We start from the raw sequence: 26594 nt of genomic DNA on the forward strand, positions 1-26594 counted from the left end.
CTCATTTCCCACCTCTCACGGAGGACACCTCTTTTGCCGAAACAAGGAGCAACAAGGTGCACTCTGATTAGTCAATAGGTGTTTTTTTACTGCCATGGGTGTTTCCTTCCAGAGGCGTCCAACTGTAGTTCTTAATGCGGACGTTCATACCAATTTGTCAGAACATCTATTTTATGCATAGTTTACAGAGATTTATTGTATGCATATTTGTGTGAAGAAACCAAATTTATTCGGCTGAAATCGGAAATACTTGTATTAATACAGGAGTACAACTTGGACTCAACTTGCATGTTGATGCCTCATACCATTATTTGTTATGTTATGTAACAAACCAGGTAGGTATGCCCCACCTCAAATACTAGGGCCGGTCATTTCTTTTTTACACACAGGGTGTATCTGAGGTTGACATGAATCAAATGAATCACACAACTCATTATACTCTGTCAGAGCTCAGAATTAAGACCATACGGTATATGGTCTCTTCTAGCAGACTACTCACGAAATTACAACATTGTTTGTGTTTGTTCTTGTCACATTTAGGTGTGGGTCTTACAACTGCATAGATTACTAAGTTGTTTGAGGGACCAACATTGTAAAGTTTGGGCACAATAAGAATCAGATTTGTTTGCACTATTGTTCTGTATTTTTGTATTTTTTGTATAACGTATGAATATTTGCTTTGATGTATATAACCACATGTATAAAAGTTTGTCTTGTAAGGGATTAGCCTAATTATACATAGCTCTTTTGATACAATTAATATGTTTTCGTTTATAATGAGTTGTGTGATTAATTCGATTCATGTCAACCTCAGATACTCCATATGTGTAAAAAGAAAAAAAAAATATATATATATATATATATTTGTTATGTTAGCACAGTATTCCGACTCCCATTACTGCGCCCAAGCGGTAGCGGGGTATGTGGGGGTGTCCGCCGCTCTCCTTGGTCACAGTAACGCGAGTAGGGAGTTGTGGGGTATCCCCTGCTTACCATTACGGTAGGCAGCAGATAGGAAAGGAAAAACAAAAAGGACCCAGCAGCATCAGCACCGCCCCACACAAGTGGAAGGAACTGACGCTGCAGGGTTACAAGGCAGTCGGCGGCTCACACAGAAGTGTGCCGCAGTAACGGTAAGTGAGGGGGGTGCGGGTTGAATGGTTGCAGACTGGGGCATGCAGGCAAAAGTGATCTTGTTACTTGGAGCAATAAATCACAATAAGATAGACTTTGCAAGCACCTTATCCCATACCTTTGCAGTGTTTGGACCACAAATCCCATAAAGCAAGTCTTCTCTATTTCACTTGACTTTGTCAGTGCTGTTGTGCTCCTTCTTTGGAGAATTTGAATGCCAACTTCCAAAAGCCTATTCTCCACTCTTTACTTGAGTTTACCAACGCTGCTGCACTAGTTATTTGAAGTTATTGAACCACAACTGCCACAGGTAAACTCTTCTGCCATTCTTTCTCAGCATCACTCGCTTAGTCTCTAGAGTGTTTGAACCACACCAATCCCAAAAGTTTCTCCTTTGGTACATTTCCATTGTTTGTCTGGTTTTCTATTGTGTTTTCTTGCCTCAAGTACAACCACTTTAACTTTCTTGGTCTCACTTCCCTCTCTCACTGGTGGTGTATTCAGGGATTATTCACCCTTTCCGTTTCTGAGACGTTCAGGGAATTACTTCTTTTGCTCCCTTGCAGCCATCCTAAATGTTCTTTATTGAAATCTTGTTTACAAGCTAGTACCAGTGTCTCCACTGTTTGTGATGCAGAGTGCTGTTCTGAAACTTGTTGCAGCATTGGCATCCATGTTGGACTAGTGTCGTCAGTCTCTGCAGTCCCTTGCTTTCTTGGTGCTTCAGTAGTCTGGGAAAACCTTCAGCATCTCAGCACTGCCATTGCCTTCACACCAGGTATTTTGGACAGTTTAAAGGATGGCCCTCTGTTTCGTGTTATCACTTTCCAGTATACTCTCAACTTTGTTTTATAAGGTATTTTTGAGATCACATAAATCTTGATGTCACAAAAGAATAAGCGTGGTCCAGATTTAGACAAATATAAATATGAATTGTAGATGGGGCCCTGTAAACTGTTAAAACACATTGGCCGCTACCCAATATATCAACCAGAAGGTGGATGAGGAGTGATTTCACCAACTGGCTAAAGCACATAAACACTGTAACTTGGCCACAAGAACAGTCCTGTGCAGTCTCACACCTGAGAACTCCATTCCCAGAATACAACACAAGGGAGCAGACCATCCAGACTGGCCCATGGACCGGAATACAGAAACTATGATATTCCACTGAAGACGTTTCTTGAACCCACAGAGTTCAGAACACTGAAAGATTGACTTAGCCAAACATAAACAAGCAATGAGGAACTTCCCAAGCATGTATTCCAGCGTCCATACAGCATGAGATGTTAAACCTGGAAGAAGGGACTGCGGAGCCGCTGACAAAGTGTAAGAGAAATACAAGATGGTGCCTCGTGTCACTGACCCTTTTGAAACCTTGTTGTTCCTAAGGAATGCTAATCAGAACTATCAAATAATAAACCAATGACAAAATCCAACTAATAGTTATTGAAGGAAGGGAATTAAGACACATAAGGTGAATAACCAATCACCTCAGAGAATATACGTGCACAGGGGTGAGAGTCAAACATAGGAAACTACAGAAAGTACTCCGTAGCCACTTCATTATAAAAGGTCAGAGAATGTTCATTCAATGTATAGAGCCTGAGGAAGCAGACGAAACTGGCTGAAACTTCCCTGATGCAAGAAGAGATTGCAGGAGAGAGGCCTAGTGAAATGAGTCTGCATGGAGGAAGGCAGTGCAAACCTGGAGAGGCCTGAAGGAAAAGGGAGTGCTACTAATCCCTGGAATGCCTGATAAGAAAGGCTGACCAGATGGATACGCGAATACCACTCAAATCCTTGGGCAAACTGGACAGCCAGAGCCTGAAGCGTTACACCAACGACCCCTTGGGAAGGAAAGTAGAGGCCTGAGGAATGTGGTAGGAGGGCAAAAGAATAACAGCTGCTGTGTGGGGGCAGGGTGTAGCACCCATTAAAGGTCTAGTAGAAAGACCTATTGGGAATATTGAAAATCCAAGGTCTATGGATAGAGATGTGGTTTGAGCCTGAAGAAAGCCAAGGTGTGATTCTGAAGAGAGCTAGGGTCCAGGAGACACCTGTTGTGAATCTGAAGGAAGCCAAGATCCAGGAGGGACCTTTTGGGAATATGCTGAGACTCTTATGGTTTAAGAGAGACTAAATCGTCCAAGAAGCAGGAAAACTGGAAGGTGAGGGGAGATCTTCCAATAATGATAATTAATCCTGGACAAGCTTGAAGAGGAAATTGTAATACACCTGTGAGAAGTCCTAAGAAGCATGGCAAAACAGAGAGGCTGAAATAAAGTCCAGAATGAGTAGCTCCTGACGGATCCCTCCCATTAACACATATTTCTTTGTTTTTCATTATCTTAGGGACAGATGTTTGAGACTATGATTAAGACTGTGGTTGGCCATATCTTGGGGCATTTGTGTCATTAGCTTAGGGGTCCGGGAAGCTGAAAGACTCATTAAGATTAGGTTTTGGGACTTTTTTGTTGGCCATTTGGAACATTGCTTTCAGGCTAGTGTGTCCCAGAGGGGAAAAGGACTTTTTAAGAATAGATTTCGTTTATGATTTAAAACCTTTGACCTAAAAGGTGGTGAACACTCCAAAAGACACTTTTCGGTAATCCATTCCTGACACTTTTACCTCAGTCACACCTTCTTAGGTATAGAGAAAGCCCTAGCTCAGGTAGGCATTAGTCCACCCCTTTCCTTGAAGGATAATAATTTATAAAGGACTATTGACCTCCTTATATTAGATGTCCAGTGTATCCTTGCATGGCACCTGCACCCTGGCCATATAGAATTGCTCGCTGGAAGAGGGGTCTGCAGTATGTGATTCTAGTATGTAGGGAGATATTTGTGATGAAATAGGCCATGCTTACCAAGCTTGAGTCGTTAGTATCATTCACTCGAAACTCTATAATCTGTAAGCTAGGAACGCTAAACATTGCTTGTATTAATTTCAAACAGGGGCTCAACTTTTAAGCATGAAATATCATTAACTATATTGGTATAATGCAACCTTTTAAGAACTACCATCACACCTGCTTCAGCAGTGCCTAGTGCTAGTTACTTCTTCCACAAAATGGGCCCCCACAATCCTTACCATTTTGAGAAAGACATTATCGCCAGCTTAAATAAATCATAAATTCCTGTGTAGTCTTAAACCGTTTCCTTGCTCTGTTTCAAAAGGCATGTTCTGATAGCAATCTGCTCTTGATTCAAGATAGTTATTGTTTCTTTTTCTGGGGTTTGGTTCAGTTTCCTTCAAAAGATAGCACTCTTTACCATAATGCCCAACTTTTTCTGTGTACGTACGGTTAGGGAGGACTGCAAAACTACACTTAGCTGTAGTTTTTTTATCCCTTAGACCTGTCTCTACAGGCCGCAGCCTTCTTGAAAAGTCCCCTGAATGGTTCCAAGATGTCAGAAGCTTGCCATGGCAACAACAATTCCAAGTTGATGACCCAGATTATCCAATTGTGCTAACATCACCAGTTGTGCCCCGCAGCAAACTCAGGAATTACCAATGGTGAAATGCTTCAGAGCTATGCACAAGCAATTGCAAGATTGCTGTCAATTTAAAACCACATAATATAGCTGAAGAAGCAAGATTGTACACTGCATAGGCATCACATACCAGGAATAAAACCTAACAGGTAAGTGCAATGTATCCATCCTCTCATCGCACTTCATCTGTAGCTCCTTGAATCAAAGTTTCACATAGAAGCGACACTTCACACCATGGTACAAAAAAAAAAGCACTTTGGAGTTAAGCTGTGCGGAACATGGCCTAGTCTTACTACTTACTTCCAGAATCTGCACTTGAAGTGCCTTGTGATTTTGGCAGATATATTCAGGGGCAAATTTACAGATCAACTACAAAGGAACATGGAACACGGACCATCTGGATACACATTTCTTAGACAAGGAATTCCCAATACAGTTTTGTCTAAAGGCTTCATGGCAGATAAAACACAATAGGCCCACACAGTCTGGTGATGATGGTGATGATGGACAGGAGTACTTGGTGTTGACCCCTCCTCTTATCTCCATTACCTTACCAGTTCTTTTTAGGTTTTTCAAATTCTTGTGTTTGTGACCAGCATTAACCTACCTTCCATTCATACTTCTGAAGTTCATCCAAGGATGCCGATAATTCTCCAGCATGGGGTCTGGCATGGATTCACATGCTCATGAATATTCCCTGTCGTCAGTCTGGGAATCCTCTGTAAAGAAAAAATCAGTTTCAGTTTCGTTTCTGAACTGTCTTTCTTAGTAGTAACTAATCACTGGTCTCTGGGTCATATTGCCCCCAGCCAATGACTGCCCTCTCCCTAAGCCCCTCCCCTGGCAGCCATCCTCAGATTTTTACCACACGTTCAAGTGTTGGGAGTCCTCGTGCTATAGCTCTCAAGCTTTTACTGCATTTTGCGATTTTTCAAAGAGTTTCATCTCATTTTTACAGTCAATCGAGCCTCAAGCTCCACCGTTTCTACTTCCGATCAACGAGGACCCGTTTTTCTACACCCCTCAAGGGCGAAGTTTTCGTCGAGTTACGCTTCTTGGAGGATTCCAGAAGACCTTGAGGCCTACCCCGTGGACATGGCCCAGGACAAAGAAAGCTTGACGCCCGAATCCAAGCTGTTCAGGAACTGCCCTGGATGCAGATTGCAGAATGTCTTCGAGGAGGACGAGCATTCTAGATGCCTCTACTGCCTTCACGAAGACAAAACGCACGTGGAGAAGGACTGTGCGTTTTGTAAGAACATGTCGGAACGGACCATGAAGGATCGGCGTATTCGCCTCACCAAATGGCTGGAGTCTGCGGGCACCGGGAGTGCTGAACGGTCGGGCTCCTCGGCTGCCAGGCAGGGCGCACTTTCACTGACCCATCAACCACGAGCCAACGCTCTGCCTCGGGTGAGAGGAAATCGGAGAACCCGGGTAAGCTTCTGGAGAGGCCCGGTCGATCCCGACGGAGACAGCCGAGGGGGAGCGAGGCGGTGATCCTCCCCCCAAGGTGAAGGCCTCAAGCGTGCCTAAAGTCGTAAAGGCCTTGATTCACCCGGCTAAAGCCTCTATCGAGGGCATTGTGGCGGCCATGGCGAAGCCTGTCGAGGCTACCCCAGTGGAGGCGACCTCAGGGCCCAGAGTTTCCCTGCCGCCGCGGAGGGAATCCTCTTTTCAGCCCATCGATAAGACCCCCATAAGAACCCCAGTGGAAAAAGAGTGGGGGGGGCTGGTGGCCATCACGGACACGGATTCAGCCTCTGAAGAGGAGTTGGCTGGAGTCATGAAGATCTTAAACAAAAAATTCGAGGAGGTCTGGTCCCCCGGGAGGGATCCTGACAAGGAGGACAAAGAGAGCGACTGTGGTGCCGACGAGGTTCCCGTGGAGGCGGAGGATTCCGCTCCCCAACCGTCGCGCCCATCGCAGCCAGTACCCGAGCCACAGGACAACTCGGGAGCCATCTTGATGGCGATCCAGGCCTTATGTACGGAGATAAGGACGAGGTTGCCCTTACCCCCAACGGACGATCCAGCAGAGCCTGGCCCGTCGGGAAGCCCTCCAAGCAAGCGGAGGAGAGTTCATCCCTCCGCCCTTCCAGCCTTCGCGGCCCTCACAGCCTTTATCTCCTTCGCCTGATCCTAGGGATGACACGGGAACAGAGATGGCCACGACGGGGACGGATGACGACGGTGGTGACAACGGGATGGGCCTTGCATCACCACCTCCTCGGGCCTCCCCGCCCGACGAAATTGGCTCCTTCCATGCCATTATCGCCGGGGCCTCCGAGCTCTTCCAGCTCTGCCCGAAGAACAGAAGAAGGAAGGCTTCCTCTATCTACGGCGTGAGGCCAAGAGGAAGACGGTCCTTTTGGTCCTGTTACTTGACGACATCTGGGACGAGGGACTGTCGCTCCTGAAGAACCTGTCCACGACTCCTGCCAAGAGAGACCGGTACGAGAAGAAGTACCGGGTCCCGGATCGGTGGTCTCGGCGGCAGCCAAGAAGAAAGCGGCAGGGGCGACGGCTTCAACTTCAACCTCCCCGCCAGACGGCGAGGGTAAGAAACTGGATGCCATGGGACGACGGGTCATCTCGTCGGCGGCGACGACAATTAAAGCGGCCATCGCCCTTGCGATTGTGGCCCAATACGACAGGGAGCTTTGGTTTAAGATCGCTCCTCTGCTGGACTTCCAGACGACAAGAGGGCGGAGGCCCTGGAGATCCTGCAGGAAGGTGAGGTGGCGTTGGACCACGCCATAACGGTGGCCACGGACATTGCTGACACTGGTTTCCGCCAGTTGGGCAACAGTGTTTGTCTTCGACGGTGTGGGTGGCTCAAGGCGACCGATTTCCACCAGGACGTGCAAACCAGAGTTTTGGATATGCCCTTCGACGGGAACAACCTCTTTGGCAAGACAGTGGATGAGTCACTGCAGGCCATTAAGGCCGACACGGAGACGGCTCAGGCCTTGGGAGTTTTACAGCAACGATAGCCGCCTTTTCGGAACTCCGGAGGCAAGCAAGGTGCCTCCAAAGGATTCGGCGGCGGCTCCTCGACGTAGCGCCAGGCGGCCCGCTCCTCGTCACAGGAGGCCTACAGAGGACGCAGCAAGTCAGGAGGATCTCGTCGTCGTTGCCAAGGAGGCCAAGGCGGCAAGGCCACTGCCAAGCAGGAATGAACCGGCCGCAGCGTCGGGCCCCCACCTGAGCACCCCGGTGGGAGGCCGGTTGGCGAAGTTCGTCAGCGTGTGGGAGTCCATCTCCACCGACCGTTGGGTGCTGGATGCTGAAGAAAGGAGCCATCGAGCTCGTCCCCAAGAGGCTCCGGCGCTCCGAAGTGTACTCACGATACTTCCTCGTAAGAAAGAAGACTGGCGGCATCAAGTCCCAGAAGTTCCGGATGGTCACCCTCCAGCACGCGGTGGGAAAGCTGGAGGACGGCGACTTCCTATCGTCGCTGGACTTGGAGGATGCCTACTTTCACATCCCCATTCCAAAAGGACATCGAAAGTTCCTGAGATTCGTAGTGCAAGGGCGGCACTATCAGTTCAAGGCCCTTCCCTTCGGATTGAAGTCGGCGCCCAGGGTATTCATCAAGTGCCTAGCACCAGTGGCGGTGCGGCTGCGCCTGCAGGGGATCCACGTCTACCCCTACCTGGATGACTGGCTCATCTGAGCAAAGACAAGAGAACTCACCGTCGTGAACACAGCAAAGAATGTCCAACTACTTACGGATCTGGGATTCTCGATCAACTTTGCGAAATCCCACTTGGTGCCGTTGCAAGTCGCCCTGTTCCTGGGAGCCAGGCTCGACACAGTGGCGCGATTGGCTTCTCTGTCGGAGGAAAGGACGAAGGCCATCCTGGGCAAGGTGCAACAGCTGTCGACCATGGACGTGGCCAGGGTGAGGTCCATCAAATCCCTGCTTGGCATGATGTCCTCGTGCATCTATCTCATGCACCTGTGCAGGCTGCGGAAGCGCCCACTGCAAGAATTCCTCGACGCCCATTGGATGTAGGCAGCGGGCAACTTCGAAGACAAGATCTAGCTCAACGAGACCTTCTGCCAAGCGATCTGGTGGTGGGGCAACTGTGCACATCTGGCGGCTTGTATGGACTTCCAGACCCCGGCGCATCAGGAGACGGGGACGACGGATGCCTCCCTGGATGGATGGGGAGCGCACACCGGAGATCTCCACGCAAGAGGCCTTTGGCTCCCGGAGGAAAGGTCACTACACATCAATGTCCTGGAGCTCCGAGCCGTGTTCTGGGCCCTCAGGTTGTTCCTCCCGTCCCGCAAGGGCAAGGTGGTGAAGATTTTCACCGACAACACCACCACAATGTTCTACATCCGAAAGCAGGGAGGCACCAGATCCCCAGCCCTATCCAAGGAAGCCCAGGATCTGTGGCACTGGGCCGTCGCTCAAGGGATGTTTCTGGTACATTTCCATCTGGCAGGAATAAAGAACACCATCGCCGTCTCACTCAGCAGGGAGCTGTGCTCGTGCCACGAGTGGGAACTGTGTCAGGATCAAGTGGATCTACTCTTCCAACGATGGGGCAATCCCCAGATCGACCTATTCGCGACGGCGATGAACACCAAGTGCCGGAGGTTCGCCAGCAGGTTTCCCCAGCTGGGGAGCATGGGCGATGCCTTCTCATTCCCTTGGGACGGCCTGTTCCTGTATGCGTTCCCGCCGTTGCTGCTACAACTCATCAACCAACTCAGGCGGTCCCGGTGCAGGATGATCCTCGTTGCACTGGCGTGGCCGAGACAGATCTGGTTCCCGGACATCCTGGACATGTCAGCATCCCCCCAGTGAAACTGCCGACGGACGCAGATCTTCTCGCCAGAGAAGGAGGCGCCATCCTCCACCACGACCTGGGGTCGCTGAACTTGCAGGCCTGGCTCCTGCAGCACTAGAGTTTGGAGAGTACGATATCCCAGCGGACTGCAAGGAGGTACTTGCAAAGGCCAAGGCGTCCTCAACTCTCAAGTGCTATGGACACAAATGGAAGAGGTTTTCTGTCTGGTGCTGGGCACAGAAGACTAACCCTCTGCGGATTACTGCCCCTCAAGTGCTGCCATACTTGCTATCGCTGGCCAAGGCGGGTATGGCCCATGCCTCCATCAAGATCCATCTGGCAGCTATCTCCCGCTACACCAGAACTCCTGGGCGCTCATCTCTGTGGTCCCATCGCCTGGTGAAGGAGTTCATGAAGGGACTGTTCTGATTGTTCCCGCCGGTGAAGGCTCCGGCCCCGGCGTGGGAGCTCAACGTGATCCAGACCAGGCTCATGGGGCCTCCATTCGAGCCTCTGCATTCTGCTCCGTTGAAATGCTTATCGTGGAAGACAGCGTTTCTTGTGGACATCACCTCCGCACAACGAGTGGGAGAGATCCAGGCCCTCTCCTGCAAGCCTCTGTACGTGACTTTCCACGAGATGAGGGTGGTGCTGAGGACGTCCCCTCCTTCATGCCCAAGGTGCCGTCGGACTTCCATCTCAACGAGCCCTTGGTGTTGCCTGTTTTCGTCGCCGGCCGAGAGGACTTTGCACTCGCTGGATGTAGCTAGAGCGCTGAAGTTCTAAGTGGACCGCACAAAGAGTTTTCAGAAGACATCACAGCTGTTTGTGACTTTAGACCTGTGTACCAAGGGAAGGCCCTCTCGAAGGCTTCCATTTCCAGATGGCTCTCCGGCTGCATCATGTACTGTCACCGGTTGGCAAACCGACAGTTGCCCGGCCGTCCGAGAGCCCATTCGACCAGAGCAATCGCTGCTACCACAGTGTTCCTATCTGGTGCGGGGTGGCTACACAGAGGTCGACGCACACCTTCACAAGATTCTACTGCGTCAACCGGGATTCCAGGGAGGAGTCCAGAGTCGGCCAGGCAGTGCTGCACAACCTGTTCGCCTGAAGGGGGGCCTGGTGAGGAGGTAAGAGATGCTTAATGTTGAGTTGATGAAATGCTTAATGTTGAGCCTTGCCACCCCCCGTGGTTGTGCATGTGTGTGCTGCTATATATTCTTGTATTCATGAGCATGTGAATCCATGCCAGACCCCATGCTGGAGAAGGAACAAGTTACTTACCTGTAACTTTTGTTCTCCAGCATGGGTCTGGAATGGATACACATGCAAACCCTCCCTCCTACCACTCTGCGGCTCTTCACTTGGTCCTACTGCCACTTAACATGCTACCAAATCTGAGGATGGCTGCCAGGAGAGGGACTTAGAGAGAGGGCAGTCATTGGCTGGGGGCAGTATGACCCAGAGACCAGTGATTGGTTACTACTAAGAAAGACGGTTCAGAAACGAAACTGAAACTGATTTTTTCTTTACCAAGGATTCCCAGCCTGACGACGGGGAATATTCATGAGCATGTGAATCCATGCCAGACCCATGCTGGAGAACAACAGTTACAGGTAAGTAACTTGTTCCTTCCTTTCTTTGTGAATATTCAAAAAATGAAGCAGCAATTAATTTATCCAATTATTTCCCTTTTTCTGAATAACCTTTTTATTCATCCCTATACATCCGCTCGCTAGCATACCCATAAATTATGCCATTCTTTCCTCTTTGTGTTGCTTTGCTTTCCTAACCACGTTTCTTCTTCTTCTAACATCCAGCTTGTGCGATATATTTTGTACGTTCGAAGACTATGGCACGGTAAATAAAACAAGTGTCACTTGCTAATAAAAATTGAAAAATTACATGATCACACACAAAAAGGGGCATTTAAGCCAATCTTACCCTGTTGGGTAAAAATCAGAGGAGGCTCTACTTCGAATGTGTGCATCTCACTGATGCTGGTTCTACAGCAAAAGTTTAAATACTGATGTTTGGAAATATGATAAGGAGAAATAAACTATCATTTAATTAAATTACTTGTTTTTATAAGGTAAACCTTTTCATTTTTTAAATAGGAGGGCAAATCTACAATGTCGCCCCCACCCACTTTTCATTTGCCTGCACTCTTATCTATGAACAAAGTTCCCTCGCTGCACAGTTCCAGTTGTTCGACTACTCTCCATGTTCATGCATCACCTACCCTACCACCTTGGGCGCCACCTCCTCACTGTCCTCTACATCACCTCTACTTCCTCGTCTTACCACATTACCTTTTATAAACATAAAGGAGGGACAATGTGGCCAGTAAGCTGAAGGAGTGATGGAGGTTTTTTTCATTAAAATATTTATTGCATAAAAGCATCAAATAACATATCACTTCGAAATACACACTGTATGAGAGGTGGAAAGTATCACATTTTAAATCCAACTATTACTTAGCTCCACAATGATGAACACATGAACATGAATGCAAGTGTCCCCCGGAGCGCTGGTGGATCAGCATCGACTGACCAGATTGATCTAAACGTGTTCTCTTCTTCGTATTTCTAAACTACCTTCTCTCTGTGGCAGGTGTTCCATTCTGCCTCAAGCCAATCCTAAAACGATGGGCCTGCAGGGAATTTCGACAGGAACAACATAAACATGATCGGCCAATCCCTACTGTCATGTGGACTATCTCTCAGCCTATCACTGCTATCCAATACCAGAACTGCACAGTTATTTGGGTTGTATAAGATGAGGACCTCTTTAATACATTACTGGGCCTTTCTCCAGAATGTCCCAACCTTCACAAACCTCCAGAACACTTGGACTAATGTACCCATGGCATCCCCACACACCCAACGTGTTTGTGGGTTAGAGTCCTTTTCTGAACATTTTCATTCCAGTAAGCACAGTTCAAAGTTTTAGTCTGACAAGCCCTTACACCCCAGTTCAAAGATTACATCCTGAGGTTTGCACTCAAAGACCTCCATTCCCCCCAGTCACATCTTGGCCATCATCATTCGATCAGTCTCCAATCAATGTTTCATCCAGTTCCTCTTCTCCCGACAGTAATGAATAATCCAGCAAGGAACATTTTGATAGGTCAGAAAGTGGTCTTGATAGAGGCCCAGAGTTCAGTTGTCACAATGCTTGCTGGGTCTATGCCGGCCAGCCCGTGTGCTCACCAATTTTCTGTACTCAATGTACATGCAATTTTCTAGGCCCTTCACCTTCACCTCCTGTAGCTCCTCAAATGTCAGGCATTTGTTTCCATTCCAGACTCCACCTACATATTCACGTACCCTCATGTACCAGAGTGTTACAGTTGTGCTCTAAGGGGAGGAGCACAGCAGCTTATTCCTGAAAATAGTGTTACCATTATTCTGCTCTGAAGTGCATGTCAAAAACATAGATTGCATTGAACAAACATGGACAATGTTTTAGGTGCACTGTTGTAAAAGGCGTTATATAGATGATGGGGACTCAATGTATTGCTTTTCAGTCAGTGGCATGTGGACATACTGATCCTCCACGATGAAATGATCACTGGCAAAATATCTCAACTTGATCACACGATGGTCAGTGGGCTCAAACAGAGGCTTCTACATGGCTGCCATGCGCAGTTTAAAAATTCAAAAAAGTATCAGACCATCAGTAGAGAGAAGCAAGCTTTGCAAGCCTTCACGGTGAACTCTATTTCTAGATAAAAGAACTACAGCAGCCCTAAAATATATTTCCTGTAAGCAAAGATGGTTCATAAATTAATAAACAATGACGTAATTAGAACTCAAGACGTCTTCCATCAACAAGTAAAGGCATACCAAAGCCTTTAAAAAGACATAACAAAGCCTTAAAGTAGATCCTGTGACAACTTTTCTGGCCAAAGGAGTAGTCACACCAATATTACCAATACATTTTATAAGTAGAGACCTTTCCAGCATTTCTTTCAAGAAATTCTCTGAAACACCAAGGTGCGCATGTTGTATTCTTTTGAGGATCCATACCCTTATGTCCTTTGAGGATGCAGGACTGCACATTGATTAGGACAGGCGGTCTGGGTGAACTGGAATGTTGACTGGGCATTTCAAAGCCATGCAGAGCCACTCCAATAAGTGGGCTATCAGATATGTGAGGGTATGACAGATGCTGCTGTTTCCAAAAGCACTGAAAAACTGGGATCAGAGTCCTGTAGAAAAGAGTCTGTGATTTGGTAGAGGATGCAGACCCCCATAGATGTGTAAACTCTCTGCCAATTGAGACAGCATAAAGTCCCTTACCGATCCATCTGGAGACACAGACCTTTCCTTATTACGCCCGGAAGTCAGAAATCCCCCCAGGACACTAAGACTGCTCATCTACTCATGGGAGGACCCTGTCCTGTGCCGTGTGTTGTCTGCTTGGGCATAGGCATTGACCACCCTTTCTAGGTGCCAACCTTGTATTCCGAAGCCTAGTCCTACAGGAGCACCACCATCCTTGCATGGGTATCAATGCCTAATTACCTAGTTATTGATGTAAAGATCAAGTCGTGCCATATGTAAGGATCATAAGGTATTCTGCTTTTTCGGTGCTCTGAGACCTATGGGTGTGCAGCGCTACATAAGAAATGTATATGTACAGGGCTTTCCTCCAGAATTAATATATTGCCTAATAAGGTTACATTCTAATACTGCTAATAAAGTTAAGCTTTCAAGAGAAGGTGCCATCACCGAATCGATCAAAACTTATATTGGCCTTAAACAAGGTTGCAACTTGGCGGCGATTCTTTTTAATCTCTATCTTTGTGATTTGGGACAGGTGTGGAAAGAGTTGGGGACGTATCCAGTAAGAATTGAATCTATTAAATTGCATTGGCTAGCATTTGCAGATGATTTGCGTATAATGGACTCTACTCCATTACATTTGAAAAATATGCTTATAATTTAAACCTTATTCCTAATGTTAGCAAAACAAGATTACTTGTTTTCAATGCTGGCAGAAAAATAAAATCATATCGATGGAGAATTGGCGATCTTGTAGTTCAACTTCAATCTGAGATTGGTTACCTTAGATACCATCTAATTTGTAACTCCTCCATTTGCATTTGGAAAGAGAGGCTTAATCAGAAAGCTCGTCCGTTAGGAAGCCAAATGAAGTTAATTTTCATCAAATACTGCCAATTCTCACTAATCCCCCTACGTGATTTCCTCACTATGAAAGTGCAAGCTGCCCCTTTGATTTAAGCACCTACCTCGATTCTTTGCAAGGTTGTTTACTCGAAGGAGCATTACAGATGGCATTCTCTATCCCTAACTATGTGATTAGACATGAGTTAAGTCTGATATCGTTATCATGCAGAGTGTCATGGCACTTGCTGTCCATTTATGCAAAATATTTGAATCCGCATAAAAATTGTTTATTTAAAGATCTGCAAGTATTGATGGAAGAACAATCAGTAGGCTCTATTCATAAGTTTAAGGTCTGCATGCAAGTGATTTTAGATCAACTTGGGGCATCACATGATGATCTATGCTTTTGACGTGGTTTTGTTAAAAAATAATTCCTTGAAGAAGATTGGATATGCACTTTAGATCAACTGAAACTTTATTCTTCATATTGTGAATATGCCAAATTCTTACAAAAACGTGTAGCAGGTATTCCCTATGTTGCCATATTTCCTTGTCCTATTATAAGAAGTTTATTCATGCGTTTTAGGATGAATCAATTTCACACTAAAGAACGTTTTCAGTAAATTACTATGCAATCTATGAAATGTAGGTTTCCCAGTTGTATGGACCACTATGAATCCCTTAAACATCTGGTGCTCGAGTGTCCACATTTGAAAAATGTGCGCTCACTTTTTTTGATGAAATGTGTTACAGTTGAATTTGCTGATTGCACTGAATTTTTCTGGGACAGACTTATGAAGGGAACATATTATCCTCTAATTCTAGCATTAGGCAATTTTTTTAAAGATTGTGGAAGAAGAGCTTGCTCGATTTGAAAGTTAAGATGGCATTGATATATCTTTATAATGTCATTGAATATAACGGTTGTTTTAAAACTAGAACTGCCAAAGGGTCTTGTATTAATGGCTCTATGTGTTTTATGTTTATTTTAAAACATTCTTGTGAATATATGGGGCTAATGCATAGCCCGTTAAGAATGCAAAGATGCTTAAGAATATTTTAAAGTTTTATGTTGTATGAAATTAATTTGATGTTAAGTAAAGTTGTAATTTTGTAAAGGTTTATTATAACCAAACACAAATAAAAAAAATATTTTTTTAAATCAATTATTGTTATCATTATTGTCATTTCCTTCAGTCAACGAGAAAACACTGCAGGTCACAGCTAGTTGCTGACTTTTAAGATGTTGAAATGAAGGTTGAACCACTCTGCTGACAACAAGCCAGTGGCAAGAAGCCCCTGCATTTATGACTCTTCCACCACACCAGGCTGGTGTGGAAGTTGTAGGAAATGGTCTACTACACAGCGTAAGAAAGCAATATACATGGGTTTCAGTGAGATCACCATAGGAAAATCTGATGGGAATAACTGAAATGCCTGACTTCAAAGACAACATAATTAGTGACCCTGACTTACATTCAGTTTTGCCAAATGTAAATGTTTAGTGCAGGGATGCATAGGGTGTGATAAACGCTTTTTTTCCGGAATAGCTCGACATGTAATAGATTATTTGGAATTAAGAAGTATATTAGTTCACAGGAGGTACCAGGCACAAATAATGCTTTAAGGAGCTGACTGGATGAATGCTGGTTTAAGTGGCACATTAAATCTCTTTCCAACTGCATCTATGCGTATGTGCAGTACTTGATGTAGTAATGCGAGATCCTATCTGAACCCAAGATTCAAATTGTACTGCCACATGGAATCCAGTCTCTGATCAAACTGAAAATAATGGTTTGCCAGCAGGTCTCTTGTTCTTTTGGGATCTATCCACTTTATTTGTAGATCACATGAGATTATACAGGTGGAGATTAGTGGTTATGTTGCTGGTGTGTATCTATATATATATTGCACATAGCTAACATTTAAATGGACTCCAAGCACATTGGCAGTTCTGAAAAAGAGGGTGAGAGGGTTGGGTAGCAGGCAGGAGAAGGAAAATGCAAGCTAGCTCTGCTGTCATGTTATGCCATGCAGACAGGAAGTATCCTGTGCCGGGTGTGTATCTGTTGCTATGTGTTATTTGTACAGGGACAGATGTATTTGTTTCCAGAGGTGAGTCTCAAGTGCCTATGGTGCTAGAATGGACTGGAGGAGGTGGGGGCGGCATGTAGGTTGGCAGTAGAGGTGTGGTATTTGAAGTCTGAATGGGAGGGGTCTCTGGTGGGCTGTGTAAATGCGGTGCAGTTGGCATGCGAGCAGTGTGTTAGAGTGTAGGAAAATGAAAGAGTCAGCGGGAAATTTAGCAATGTGCACACTGGCCAGTTTGTAGTATTATTCAGTGGGTTGATGATAGATTGTTACAATAGAATAGTGGCAATACGAGGTTGGTGTGTCAAAAAGCCAGGCCGCCAAGGTTTTCCTGAAAGTCAAATGATCCCCAATTGTGTGGATTTCCTTTCACAGTAAGTTCCAGAGTTTGAAGACCATGATAGAAAATGTTGATCCCTGTATCTCATTTTAGGCAGTTTACATGGTCTAGAAGTATGTCATTTTTGGATCTCAGTGTTCCCCCCCATTTGGTAAGGGATGGTCTTTTATTGTAGGAATTCAGCTACATAGCCCTGAAGGGCTCTGTGGGCAAAAGAGAGTTCTTTTAAATTGACCCTTTTCTTGAACCATAAGAAATGGACTAATGAGTTTAATGAGTTTATTCATTTCACGTCTAAGAAGAAGTCATGCTGCTGTGTTTCGTCGGTGTTCAACTTCCTTAGTGAGGTATTCCAACATGCCTCCATGTGCCCATATGTCAACATAGCTGTTTCTAGACATACCAAAGATATGACGTGGAGTGTTCTTTGTAGGAAGGAGGGGAAGGGCATAATACGTGTGAGTGAGAAAAGTGTTAGAAACATCTGCTCACTAGTGCACCGATTTGTGATTCCAAAATCAGTATATTGTCCATTAGAATCCCACAGCTCTTGATTACTTTTACGGTTTCCCAGCAAATCCACATTTTTGTGGGATAGGGTTGGATTCTTGTGGTGCTGTTTGGTGACTAGTGATCATGATATATCCGTCTCGTCTGGATTTAGTTTGTGATTGCTGTGAGTCATCCAGGCATTTACTTAACCGATGCAATAGGGGATGGAGTTGTCTGTGTCCTTGTTGGTCATTTATAAAATGATTTGCGTGTCAGCACAATTTTAGCAAAAGAGTTCGTCCCTTTGATTAGTCCCATGAACAGGGCTACATACATGTTGAGAAGAAGCAGTAAAATGATTGATCCTTCCAGCACAGGTTTTGCTCTAGAAGTCAGAACTGAAGGGGGTAGCCACATGGTTTCTGTTATGTCCATGTGGAAGGAACTTGTTAGTTGTTGCCTTTTGTTGCAGAGTCCGGTTTCTTCCAGGCTCTTAGAAACCTGTGGTTCAAGGCGGAGATGATGTTAGCACCAGCATCGATTTTAAGATCAACCAAATTTCAGTGGTGTAAAAACTACTTGTGCATCTTCCAATAAGTTGTGTACTCCACGAATTTCAGGATTTGACTGTAAACGTAACTTTCCAGGATATTAAATGGGAGCGGCATAGTGGAAATTGGTTGTTTGTGGTGGGATCATCCATGTTTCCAAAGGTGTTTTTGAGTAGTGGTTTAATGTAGGTAGTGCTGATAAGTCTTAGAACTATTCAATTTTCGTTCATGTCCATTAGTTCATGGTAGAAATAAGGTGGAGTTGCCTTGCAAAAGATGACATTGTAAATGTCCAGTGGGCAGGGATCATTGGTGTTCTGGCTTTGCTGCCCTAGCTGATGAGTTAAGAGAAGGCTGGTTCAGATAGCCTTGAAGTTGTTAAACTTTGCTTTTGTCGGTAGGGTTTTAATGTAGAGAAGATAACTGTTTCTGTTGATTGGAGCAGAATCTATGGCTTGGTGAATGCTTTTTAGTTTAATGCTGAACAGATTTGAGATGTTTGTTGCAAGTTGTCGAGAGGGTGTAGGAGTTTTCTTGCAGGAAGGATTCATGCTTGTTATAGTTTCCAGTTGGTTTTGTTCAGGGTTCAGATTTGAGGAATAAACATTGCTGCTTTCTTTTTCTCTGTTTTATGTGCAAGGGTTCCCACAGCTTCCTTAATCGAGCAGTAGAGTCTCTCTGGAAATTTCTCAGGGAGTTGCTGATCTGGTGGTGAAATGATAACTGTTAGAGTTGCTGGTTATAGGGTTCTCCAACTCCGGGCCTCAAGGGCCAGATCCATGCCAGGTTTTCAGGATACCCCTCATTATTATGAATGAGATACATTTGCATACAATGATTCTAAATATATGCATTTTTCCTCGTGAATATTAATTAGGGAAATTCTGAAAACCCGTCAGGATTCCGGCCCTCAACAGCACTGCTTGATCTTTCAGCTTTTCTTGAAAATCTCGACTAGCCCTTTGTGAGTAGGGAGCGTGTGTGTTATTGGAGTGATCATAAATGGTACAGAAGTGGTTGCTCTACAGAAAATGGATGGGATGAGCTGTTGTCAGGGCTACTTTACTGAATATTGCATCCAAAGTGTCTGGCTGAGCTAGTCACAATCATGGCCATCTTTTTAATCCATAGGCTGACCACGTAAGATCTCAGTGATTTTGCCCAAGTTACATTTTCTTCCTCAAACCAAATGTATATTAGGAGCTTGTGTGCCACCACGAGGTTCCCAGCAGTTTCTGTGAGTCATTCTTCAAAGGTTGTGTTGTAAATAGTGGGGTCTATATATGAGAAGGAAATATAATTTAGTCTGGTGACTGAGATCCAAGGTGCTCCTTGTGTGATACCGTTATTCTGCCTCCTATTTTTCTTTCTCAATTGGATTGTAAAATAAAAAAAATTGGTTGAGAGAGTATATGTGCAGCTACTTTCAAATGCTTATCTTTACAAAAATCTCCCGATATTTTGGGCTCTGATCTTAACAGTTGCATTTAATGCATTAGTGAAGAAGGGACACATTCCAAACACGTGGAAACAGGCACTTATCTATCCAATTTTTAAACAAGGAAAGATAAACCAGCAGTCTACAGGCCAATCACACTCCTAAGTACCCAATTTAAAATCTTTGGAAGAGCTCTATTATTCAATGATACATGATATGCATTCATGCATAGACTTGTGGTTGAGTTTGGGGCACACTGTTTAATAGGGTGGAGGGATGCTCTATTCTTCCCCGCACATTCGTGGATCATTCAACTGTTATGTTGAATTTGCAACTGGCAGAGGGCAGAAGGGAAGGCCAAACTGGAATTTCAAGCCTGGGGCAATACAAGATCTTGCCTTTATGACAAAATTGCGAGAACATGTGATGCTGTACTTTGAGGCCAACGCTGGCCCAGTTACTTCCTCAGCGATACTGTGGCACACGTTTAAGACATATATAAGGGGGCTAGCGATATCCACTCAATTTGGGGTGTTGAAGTGTATTAGGAGGGAGATGGGATGCCACAAAGCCGAATTATCACTGTTACAGCAGCAATATGCAAACAGCCCTTCACCTGCATTATGGTGGTACATAAAGGAGGAGCTGGATGCGTTTAGAGATGCAGCCAGTAGAGAATTGCGATACTTTGACAAACCGGCAGCTGCTCTGCGATACGGGTGGCTGCCGGTTTGTCAAAGTATCGGCAGGGGTAGTAATTGTGCCAGCGTTGGCCAAAGTATCGGCAGATTGTTAGCCCGTACAGTTAGCACAGAGAAAGGGACCATGCACAATCCCTGTGTTACGAGACAGGATGGCTCTATAGCACATACAGATGCAGATATCAATAACAGGTTTTTTAAAAAACTTTTATTTGGCGTTATATGCTCCGAAAGGGGTAGCCACTGATTCTGATATTGATAACTATTTGAGTGGTCTCCCGGCGACCCTTTTATCCGAGGAGGCTAGAACTGCGCTGTAAAGGCCTGTCAGTGTTCAAGAAATAACTGAAGCTATAACAAGTCTCCCTAATGGGAAAGCACCAGGGTTGGACGGCTTTTGCTCTGAGTTTTAAAAAGAGTTTAGTGAGGTATTGGCTCCCAACTTGTTACAAGTGTGGGTAGAGGCACTCTTGACAGGCATGCTACCTGATACACTGCGGGAGGCTTTAATCATCCTTCTTCTTAAGCTAGACAAAGCAGCGAATGAGTGTGGACTGTGTAGGCCACTGTCTTTAATAAACATTGATGCTAAGATATTTACCGAGGTTTTAGCATCTCAACTAGCTCCGTTAATGCAATATGTGGTCCATGAAGACCAAGCAGGGTTCATACCAGGATGATCAACAGCATTTAACATATGTAGGTTTTACAACGTACTTGCACAGGTTCCACAAGATAGTTGCGCTGTGGCAGTGGTCTTGGATATGCAAAGGACTTCAACACTGTCTCCTGCCGATTTTTGTTTCGGGTCATGGGCATCCACAAGATAGTTGTGCTGTGGCAGTGGCCCTGGATATGCAAAAGGCCTTCAACACTGTCCCCTGGGCATTTTTGTTTAGGGTTATGGGCAAGTATGGGTTTAACCCCAACTTCATTTCATGGGTAAGGCTGTTATATGCACAATTTGCGTGGGTGTATACCAATGGCATGTTATCCCCCATTTTATAGCTGGTAGGTGGTACTAGGCAAGGATGCTCTCTATTGCTCCTATTGTTTGTGTCAATAATTGAACCGCTGGCTGATTTAATCGGCAACAGATTTAGGAGGGCTGGGATTCAATTACGAGGGAAGTCCGAGATAATCTCCTTATATTTTATGACATTTTACTGTACATACGCGACCCAAAGGCACACCTGCGATGAGTGTTGGAGGCGGTGGTGGACTTCGGCAGGTATTCTGGTCTTCGGCTTAATGGTACCAAGTCTGAAATATTTCCTTGAACAGGGGCCACACAGAAACCTTTGTACACGCTGGGATTGCAATGGGCTGCTGAGGACTTTAGATACTTGGGGATAAGAGTAGCACATTCGTGCTCCTTGACATTCAATTTGAATTATAAAGCATACAGGGTAAGGTTGAGAGCTAAGCTTAGCAGATGGGTCAAATTCTGCTGTCGCTCACCAAATGATCAAAATGACAATATTGCCCAAGCTCTTTTACTTCTTCCATAATATTCCATTGTGTTCGGGGAAGGTGTTTTTTATGAGTTAACAAGATTTTGCTCTTCATTCTTTTGGAACGGGCAGGTCAGGATGAAATCGCAACACCTCGCTCGTCCCATTGAGGGTGGTGGACAGTAGGCACCTGATTTTGGACTCTATTACCTGGCTGCCCAAATACACTGAGTTCCCCAGCCACCCCTCCTGCACGTTTGAGAGAAGTTACAAGGGGGACCCGACTCTATGATATTACTATTGCCAGTTAATGTGTATTGTCATTCACATTGCCTAGATCCTGTTGGGGCAGCATGCGAAGCGTGGGCCAAAATGAATAATCATGCGAACAGGGTAGCACCGTATGACATGAATTTACCACTATGGGTGATGTCAGCGGTGAAACCAACCATGGATAAGGCAGTGGTGAGGGACTGGGACAGTGTTGGCATTCAGAGGTTGGGCAATGTATACGACTCCGGCAATTTCATTGCATGGGACGTGCTGAAATTGCATGTCAGGGAAACAATGTTGCAACTGTTTCATTATCTTCGTCTCAAAGTGCCCATCACAGCGAGGTGGCCGTCATTCCCATCTGAGCCAGTCTCGCATCCTTGCTTGGCATAATTAATATCCCAAACAGCAGGGAAGAAGTCAATATCGTTTTTGTTAGGAGGTGTAAACACTGTGCACTACACAAGGTATGAATGCTAGGGTAAAGTGAGAAGGTGATCTGGGGCGGGTGTTACTTTTGATACTTTTGAGCCGCTTGATACAATTTTAAGCGGCTAACAGGCTGTTTTGTATGCCTGCGCGGCTCATGAAGTTCCAACTCAATGAAGTGTGGAAATGTCCCAGGTGTGGGGATGCAGAAGCTCATTTGTTGCACATGCTATGGAGCTGCCCTGAGCTGGTCAGCTACTGGGAGAGTGTATGCCAGTCGTGATATTTTGAGGAGACAACTGCAGGGCTGGACTGGGAACTAAAAGAGGCCCTGGAAATAATTACTGGGGACAAAAAGAGGCCCTGGAAATAAAGTTCAAAGTGGCCCTACATGACACATTTTCAGCAAACCCAATGTTTTTCCTATGAGAAAATTTGGAAATACCACAGAAAAGAGGCCCAGGGTGCAGAGGCCCACCGGGAAATCTCCAGAGTTCCCTAAAGGCCAGTCCACCTCTGGACAACTGGGTCTGACAGTGGTTGATTGCATGTCAGGATATACTGGGAGGATGTCCACAGTGCAGTGCACATTTTTGAATTTGGGATTGTTATTGGTCAAAAGAGCCGTTCTGATGCGCTAGACATGGGAGAACCCACCTAACTTGTCGCGCTGGCTGCACGATGTGGTATGGGTGAATAACACTAAGGAGTTGGATGTGGCAATGTCGGCACCACCCAATCGCCCTAGGGACGTATGGCAGGAATTCTGTCAGTACCTTGCCGAATTGGCTGCTTGAGGTTATGTTTTAAAGATCAAAGTTGTAGCGGTACCCAACTCTTTGTTGTACCTAGTTATGATATCACTGTATAGTGTTGGGCCTATACGATTGTACTGAATTTTGATATAACCTGTTCACCAAGTGTCAATAAATAAAGTTGTTAAAAAAGTAAAAAGGAAGGATAACAGAGAGTAGGGTGAAGACCAGTTAGCAGGTGTTAATGTAGCTGCTGGTCTGTGTTTAGTTCCCTAATGGTACATTACAGTGTCCCAAAACTGGGTGAGATCCCCAGGTAGTGAAGTCACAGAGTGAGAGCTTGTGGGGTGGTGTGCCTTTAAGGTGATTAGGCGACATTTTGTCTCAGATGACAAGATAACAATACACCACAGCAGAAATTGACATTGTGGCAAACTAAGTTAATGTAGAGTGACCAGGGAGCATAATGCACCAGGGAAAATGCAGGAAGGTGACACATATAACAATTCATTTTGGGAACAGAGATATATTGGATTTGCAATTAGGGCAACAATTAATGCTACAACAGTTAATATAGGGCAGGGTTCTGCAACCTTTGGCTCTCCAGATAGTTTTACTACAACTGGCATCAGCCCTAGCCAGCATAGTGAAAGTGTGGGATCACAGAAGTTGTAGTCTAGAAATGCAGGTTGTAGAACCCTGATCTAGGGAAACAGGTACAGCTACAAATAATCTGTGGTGCCATGGAGTAAATTGCAGTGGGGCAACCATCTGAGGCAGAAAGTAATGCAGCAATTAATCTAGGGGAGTAGAGAGTGAAATACAGTGGGGTGAGAATTGAAGATGTGCAACCAATATTGCAACAATTTATTTAGGGCAATGATGCATTGATTGATGCAGCAATTATAAAAGGCATAAGTACACTTGGGGCCAATAAACAGAGCATCAAGCAGTGCGGGAATCAGGCGAGGAGCCTAGTGAGCCGTGATAACAGTGGGGTAAGAAATGGGTGCAATGCAATGAGTAAACCAAACAGTTGACATTGGGAAAGATTAATGTGGGGGGGAGGTCTAGGGTAACATTAAATCTCCTACACCCGAGGGCAGAAAAAATTGTGGTCTACCTTACCTGGTTGTTGATCAGTCTGCTGGTCAAAGGAAGCGGTAGGAGCAGGGATTCGGCAACATGGCGAACAAGCAAACAGGTGCTACCCTTTTCCTTTATGCTTCTCTCGCTACGCAGGAAAGGCTGTTCATGGGAGTCGCCAATTTGAGGGGAGTTTTGCATCAAATGACCTCTTCGGGCACCAATTCAGGCAGGCGGAGGCAGCGGAATAGGAAGGGAGGGGAGAGAAGGCTAAGGTGGGGGGATATGATGGCCACTCAGTTCACAGTTCCAAAATGTAAAGTGTACTTGCTGGGAAATTCAAGCTACTCCAAGAGGGTCCACAGAGTGCTGTGCAGATACTGGAATGGGGCATGTATAACCCCCTAGGACAGACCATGTTGTTTTCTGTTTTCCTGCTTGGGAAACATGCCATCTGCAGGCACCAATCCTGCTAGGTAGGGGGTGGATTAGGAAGGGAGGGGGAAAGCGGACTGAGGAAGGCGGACCCAATGGTCACAGAGTGCAAATGGTCACAGAGTGCACCATTACACAAATTAAGGTGCACTCGCTGAGCAACTCAAAATTCTCACAAGAGTATCTGCATAGGCTATAGCAGATGATGGAGTTGGCCTCTTGCAAACCCACAGCCAGGCAAAGTTGCTTCCTAGTTCCTCCAGACACAGCAATCCCCGGCAGGTGGAGGTGGCAGATACAGCTCGGAGGGGAAAGAGGGCTTCATAAGGGAGAAACAGTGGCCACAGGGTGCACGGTTTCAAAAATTAAAGTGCACTTGCTACGCAAATAAAACTTCTCACAAGATGATAAGAATAGTATGTTGCTTTTATATCATGCTTGATAGTATAGTTCTTGCCATTTTCAAAAGCTGCAAATAACCAGTGTTTACTATTTGTGATTTGTACAACAATCTGTTCATTGACCAGGGAATGATGAAATGGTTGAGTTGGACCTCAGTGTATTAACATCTGTGATCTGCAGATTAAACTGAGGCCTCAGCAGTGAGCAAGTAAATCACTGAACTAAGTGACAGAGGCCAATCAATGAAACTGAAAACTAGTATGCAACTCTCTCTGCACTGCTGCGTTACCATCACCAGCTGTTTATCACTCAATGACTGTAAAGAGTGGAGGGGGTTTCTGTACTCCTGCTCTCTACAGGGCAGAAGAGAGGAACAGAGCACCCCAGCCAAGATTCTCTATTATTGGTAACGTAGTCGAGCAATCAAGGCTTAGCTCTCAGGAGGTGATGTGGGCTGGCTCTTAAGTACAGTGTAGTCCCCAAGCACCCACAAAGGAATGTCCACACACTATGTTAGTGAAAACACAGTCTTTATATAAATAAGGTTCACGTTATGTTCACAATCACAATAACACACGTTGTACACTGGAAATACTATAATGGTAAATATATACAAGTCTACGTAGTACCACTCTTAAATATTGATTCCTTTGAAATGCACCAACTGCTAACAGTTCAGATGACATACGAATCCGATGGTTAAGATGAATCAATGATAGACAGCAGAAAGAATGCAAGTTAAATAAAGCAATGGCAGAACAGTCTATCCCACTACTACGAGACTGTTCTGTGTGAGGATCCCCCAACCTGGGCAACCTGTAAATCAAGCGTATTGACAAACCCAGTCCAATTCTGCTTAATATTGTCTCGATTCCCTCTAAAGCTTTCTTTGACCCCAAAGTACCTGTTTTCGTAGAGTTCTTCGGTGAGTTGTTGACATGCCCTCCTTGAGTGCACTCCCTTTAAGGCAGGAGCCATGGGTCGTTGAGATTCGGTGAAGAAAAGGGTGAACACTTTCATTGCGGCAGCAGCTTCGATTCTTGCCGTGCTTGTTGACAATCGATCGAAAAGGTCCTGCAAGCTGAGGCATGCGGTGCACCTCGATGACGAGTGTTAGTTGCCGCAGAGGGTCTATTATGAACTTTGGCCCAGCAAGGGTGTTGAGTCGTCGGCGTCTCTGTGGTCTTCAGGTGGCAGGAAACCCGCTGGCGGATTCTCCTTGGTACGTCGACGGCCTTGACTTTCTCCAGAGAGACAAAGCGGTCATCGGTGATGAGCGAGGGAGTCCTTGTTTCAAAGTGTTAATGATGTTAATGATAATGATGTGTTATTTATATAGCGCCTTTATCCAAAGCGCTTTACAGAGCACATATTTACATACAATATCACCCAACCGCAATTGGTACTCATTTATCGACCTCAGAAGGATGAAAGGCTGAGTTGGCCTTGCCGGGATTCGAACCTGCGACCTGTAGATCATGCTCAGATCGCAGCAGTGAGCGCTCAACCTGCTGAGCTAACTTACCAGCAAAGTGTTCTTAGGCAAAGGAGCACTGAGGCTCCGGTCGG

General features: G+C 45.5%; 1 protein-coding gene across 3 annotated transcripts in view; it reads right to left on the minus strand.

Annotated features, from left to right (window-relative positions):
* Nucleotides 1-26594, minus strand: part of TUBA8 (tubulin alpha 8) — a 163877-nt gene that overhangs the window by 39943 nt on the left and 97340 nt on the right. The window lies entirely within an intron of this gene.

The sequence above is a fragment of the Ambystoma mexicanum genome, chromosome 12, assembly GCF_040938575.1.
Source record: "Ambystoma mexicanum isolate Mex_15411 chromosome 12, UKY_AmexF1_1, whole genome shotgun sequence".
NCBI lineage: Eukaryota > Metazoa > Chordata > Amphibia > Caudata > Ambystomatidae > Ambystoma > Ambystoma mexicanum.